General features: G+C 41.5%; 1 pseudogene; it reads left to right on the top strand.

The window, feature by feature from the left end:
* The first annotated feature begins 214 nt into the window (after nucleotides 1–214).
* Nucleotides 215–920, top strand: LOC110310776 (annotated as a pseudogene).
* The last annotated feature ends 4,829 nt before the right edge of the window (nucleotides 921–5,749 follow it).

Below are 5,749 nucleotides of genomic sequence, written 5' to 3'. Positions count from 1 at the left end.
GTCAAGAGCACCGACTGCTCTTCCGAAGGTCCTGAGTTCAAATCCCAGCAACCATGGTGGCTCACAACCATCTGCAATAAGATCTGACGTACTCTTCTGGTGCGTCTGAAGACAGCTAGAGTGTACTTACATATAATAATAAATAAATCTTTAAAGAGGACAAAACGCCCTCTTCCTCTCGAACCAGGCGGCCTCAGCAGTGAGCAACGCAGTAATGGCCAAGATTAAGGCTCAGGACCTGCACGGCAAGAAGAAGGAAGAGCTGTTGAAATAACTGGATGATCTGAAGGTCAAACTGTCACAGCTTCACATCTCCAAAGTGACAGGGCGCCGCGCCCAAGCTCTCCAAAATATGAGTCATATGCAAATCCATCGCCTGTGTCCTCACTGTCACTAACAGAGTCAAAAAGAAAACCCCAGGAAATTCTTCAAGGGCAAGAAGTACAGGCCCCTGAACCTGCGACCCAAGAAGACTAGAGCCATGCTCCGCCAGCTCACCAAGCTCGAGGATAAGCTGAAGACCGAGAAGCAGCAGCGGAAGGCCGTGCCCTGTGAGAATGGGAGAGGAACCAAGATGTGGAGGAAAAGAAGAAGAAGAAGAAGAAGGAGGAAGAGGAGGAGGAGGAGGAGGAGGAGGAAGAGGAAGAGGAAGAGGAGGAGGAAGAGGAGGAGGAGGAGGAAGAGGAGAAAAAGAAGAAGAAAAGAAGAACTTGCTTTAGTGTCTACATGTGGAGAAGACAGTAAGATTTGGGTTTGTCCCAGATGGAGAATTTTACACATCTCTGAAATAGTCTAGGAAAAAATGGAGCCATTGTCTCAGAAAAATGGTAAAGAAATGTATTGCATAATTTGAATTTAAGAAAGAATAGTAAGAGTTTCTAAAGTGAATTTTAATTGGGCTTGTCTTCACAGTGACTTAAGGTCTAAATTTTGCATGATTTTTATGACCCCAGTAACTCAAAGCCAAAAAAGCAATTAATATAAGAAGTGGAACACTCCGGGCAGTGGTGGCACATGCCTTTAATCCCAGCACTTGGGAGGCAGAGGCAGGGGGATTTCTGAGTTCGAGGCCAGCCTGGTCTACAGAGTGAGTTTCAGGACAGTCAGGGCTGCACAGAGAAACTCTGTCTCAAAAAACAAAAAACAAAAAACAAAAACAAACAAACATAAAAAGAAGTGGAACACAGCTTCTCCAAAGGCACCCTTCATGGACTGCTATTCTTTCTGCCTACATCAAGATTATTTTTCTACAAAAGGAAACAATATAAATAGCATGAAATAATAAGATTATTATTTTATTTATATATTTTTACTTATATATTTATCTATTTAATATATAGTTTTATATATTTATATATTGAAATATATTTATATATTTAAATAAATGCATTTATATACTTATATATGCAAATAAATATATATTTATTTACATATAATTTAAAAATAAAATTAAAAATATATATTATACAAACATCCCATGATATAGCAGACATAATTGACTGTGAATTCAACACTTGCATCTGCAAAAAACCTAATATCTTATAGAATACTTTATTTTGAATTCCAAAGAACTTTTCTTAGAAGCACAACGTTTACAAATATCTGTCACAGAACTTAGGGTAGGGATTAAATATCTTACTGTGTTGGGAGAAAAGCAATTGGAGAGAGGAAAAAAAGGGGAAGGGAAACATAATTAGAGGCCCCAAGGGGGATTAATAGGAGTCAAGGAACGACAGACACCAGCAGGGCCACCCCACCCCTCCTCCACAGCTGGCTCCAAACAGAACTGAAGGACTTTACAGTGACAATGTCTGACTCTTTCTGGTATATCATTCTTTGAATGAAACACAGAGGAACTGTTTTGATTTGAGGTTTAATAAAGATATGCCGAACATAAAACACCAATTAGCTCCCCCTTTGATAAACCCCATGCTCTTCCCTGGGAATGATTATCTAGCATGCACTGGGATTTAATCCTCACCCGTAGACAGGACTTGGGGCTCAACCTCCACCTCAGACCTTATACCAAAGTTAACAGATACAAATTTACATCTCTAAAACAAAAACACAAAATTTAACATGATTAAGAAAGTGGATAACAGCTTTGTGATTTTAGTTCAGGTATAGATTTCTTGGCCAAGTACAGAAAGTATGAACCATAAAAGAAGACCTGAGTTTGGGTCCCAGCACACAAACCTCATCGCTCACAACTTCCTGTAACTCCAAGTCCCGGAGTGACATCGTCTTCTGCCATTGTGTGGGCACCAGTATTCACATTTGCACATGTAAAGACAGATACACATATTTTAAGATAAAAGCAAACAAGAAAAAAAATGATAAACCAGATTTTATGAGAATCTACATTTTCCAATCTTCAAAAACTCTTATGACAAATATGAAAGCCCAAGCCAGAAGTAGAAAATACTCACAATGCATATATCTGACAATTATTGTATTGAAAAAAAGAGTAATAAATTTTACAACTGAAGAAATATTTGAGTAAATAAATCACTGAAGAATATATAAAAATGTCTGGAAGCATGAAAGCTTGCTTACTACCATTAGTCAGCAGGGAAATCACATTTATTTTTGTAGAGAGGTGCTCAGGAGCAGAGCTAAAGTATAGAAAGACTGATAAAATGAAGTGGTGAAAACGATGTGGTACAAACAGAACTCTCATATATTGCTGGTAGAAGAATAAAATGACACGATTGCTTTTTAAAAACAATCTTATGAACATAAGAATATACCTAATCATGGGACTCAGTAACTACATGTGGTTTTGAGTTCACCTCGCCACTCCACCAGGCAGACAGACAAAATGCGAGGCACTAGACTGCATTTACCCTATACACACTGTCAGGTAATGGGCTCGAGGGAAGTGCCACGTAAGAGATGCCACAGGCTGAGGTGGATGCAGGGGTTGCAAAGCTCCCAGGCATCCAGTTACTGATGGAAGCCACATGGAGTTAGAAATGAAAGGGGCCTAAGGGGAGACCAGGGTTGGGGGGTTTCCCAAACTTTTGGACATACAGATGCCACTGGGCCGAAGGGAGTTGGGAATGGAGTTGGCTCCATGCAGTGATGGGGGAGTGGGGAACTCTGGCTTAGCTCAGCAGTGGCGAGTCCGGAGCATGGAGGGGCCTTCTACAGGAGACTTAGATGGCACAGTCCACTGTCCCACAGTTATACTCTTGTATACTTACTTAAGGTAAAGAAAAGAACAATGGGGCCTGGAGAGATGGCTCAGCAGTTAAGAGAACTGACTGCTCTTCCAAAAGACCTGGGTTCAATTCCAAGCATCTGTATGGTGGCTCACAACAAACCCCCAGCCCCAGGGAGACCAATGCCTGCTTCTGGCCTCAAGTCACTGCGTGCATGTGGTTCACAGACATACATGTAGACAAAACACCCATACATGTATAAGTAAATACTTTTTATGTAAAAAAGCATATTCATATAGTACCTTTGCTTGAATTTTCACAGCAATTTTATTCAAAATAGCCAAAACCTGAAAACATATATCTCTCAAGAGATGAATAAATAAACAGATAATGGTATATTCTTCAAACATGGTAGACTAAAAAGGCTAAGAATTTCTAATATTCTCAGCCACATGAATGAATCTCAAAAACATTTGACTCAATACTCTACATTCGTGAGAGTATATGCCATATGGTTTTATGTATTAATTTTGACATGGGAAAAGCTAATATAGATATAGGTAGAAATAAGATGAAAGACTGACTTCCCAAGGATGATTAACTACAGAGAGCATGAGAGGAAGTTATAGGTGATAACACTGATCTATAGTAGAAGTTGATACAATACAGTTCGCCAAGTAAGCATTCCTTCCGCATTGAATTCTGTGTAAATGGTTCCTTGATAAATATGATCTCACTTTTTAAAAAGACAAAGTGGAAAAGCCAGCCAGGCATGGTGGCTCATGCATGTCTCCGCAGCAATGTGTGCCACTGGATTTGTTGCAGAATAGAGAAGAAAACAGAAGCTCGGTGCTGACTTGCAGGTTTCTATCTGCTTTGCTTTGCTTGGGTTTTTAAGACAAGGTCTATCTATGCAGCCCCAGCAGATGGTGGCGGTGCTCCCTGTGTAGTTTGTTGCTCTCTGTGTAGATCAGGCTGACTTCAACCTTGCAGCAACATTCCTGTCTCAGGAAGATTTTGTTTTTAATCTCAATATTTGAAAGGCAAAGTTGCAGTTTGTTGTCCTGAGCTATGGTTCTCGCTGGCAAGAACACACTCTGACAACCGAATTCTTCTGCAGCAAAAAGCTTTATTGCTTCTTCAAGAGGGAAGACCCAGACCCCAGAAAATGGCGTTGCTTATATAGCCCTCAGCCATGGAGTTTCAGCACCTGATGTGGCGTGTCAGCTCCTGATTCGTTGCTCGCCCATCACCCCATTACTACGCCCCGAGATAGGCAATGACTAGGCGTGAGTTCACTCTCACACCTGCGTACAAGGCTTGTTTAATAGTTAGGCACAGTGGAGGCCGGCGCCATTTTATAATGGCGATTGCTCGCGGCACAGCTCTCCACAGTTTGTAAGATGAGAAAGGCTGTAGGAGACCCAGCTAAATTTTGATCTTTAATTTTGAGCAGGTTAGAGCTATTATGACTATCTGGCATCCAAACAGAGGTGCCGAGTAAGCAGAATGACACTTAAGTCGTGTGTACAGTGAAGAGGACATCAAGATGGAAGTAGAAATCTGAATGTGAATGGTATTTATACCAGGGGACTGAGATCATAGATGGGGGAGGGGTTTTAGAAATGCACTCACACAGCAAAGCAGTGTGAAGAAACAGAAAAGGAACCGGAAAAGAGAAGGAAACCCAAGGAAGTGTGGAGTCCCATTTTCTCCCCCCACCCCCGCCCCATGAAGTCCTCCCAGAAAAGGGCGTGACCGGAAGTATGGTTGGCCCGAACCATGATAAGTCCTCCCAGGAGAGGGTGTGACCAGGCAGGACGAGCAGTGGTAACTCGAGTCCAAAAGATGGTGAGACTTAACCGTGAGTCACATGATCACTTATAGAGGAGAAAGTAGGGAAAACCTTGGGTTCACTCATGGGCTACCCTAAGCATGAGGGCTTCCATGGAGTGATGGAAGTGAGAGCCTATCTAAGGGGACTTAAAGAGAAAAAGGAGAAACAAACCCAAGTATCCATCAAGAGATGACTGAACAACAAAATGTAAGTACACCCACACAGTGAAATGGTGTTCAGCCATAAATGGAAAAGATACACTGTACTCAGGGTTATCGTAATGAACATAACTGATAGAAAGAACATATATTTGTATATGTGTTAAAAGGGGATTTATTAGATCGACCAGCTTACAGGATACAGTCCAACTAGTCCAGCAGTGGCTGAATGACAGACAGCAGAAGATCAGAGACTACAGTAGTTGCTCAGTCCATGAGGCTAGATGCCAGTCTTTTCATCATAATGCTGGAGACCTAGGATTCCTGGAGGTCTTCAGCCTACATTGGAACCCTGAGGGAATTAAATGTAGTACAGGCCACAGCAACAGAATAGGTGAACTTGCCAATAAAAATGAGGACAAGCAGACAAAAAGTAAGGTTTCTTTCTTCCATGTTTTCCCCCACCTCTGGGCTGCTACCAGAAGGTATTGCTGGATTTAGGGTGCGTTTTCTGGGGTGACTGGGGGGAGGGGGTAGTGAGTGGGATGCAAAGTGAATAAATAATAAAATAATATAAATAAATAAATAGA

This window comes from Mus caroli, chromosome 15, assembly GCF_900094665.2.
Source record: "Mus caroli chromosome 15, CAROLI_EIJ_v1.1, whole genome shotgun sequence".
NCBI lineage: Eukaryota > Metazoa > Chordata > Mammalia > Rodentia > Muridae > Mus > Mus caroli.
Note: the sequence above shows the minus strand (reverse complement) of the source record. Positions and strands in the feature narration are given on the sequence as shown.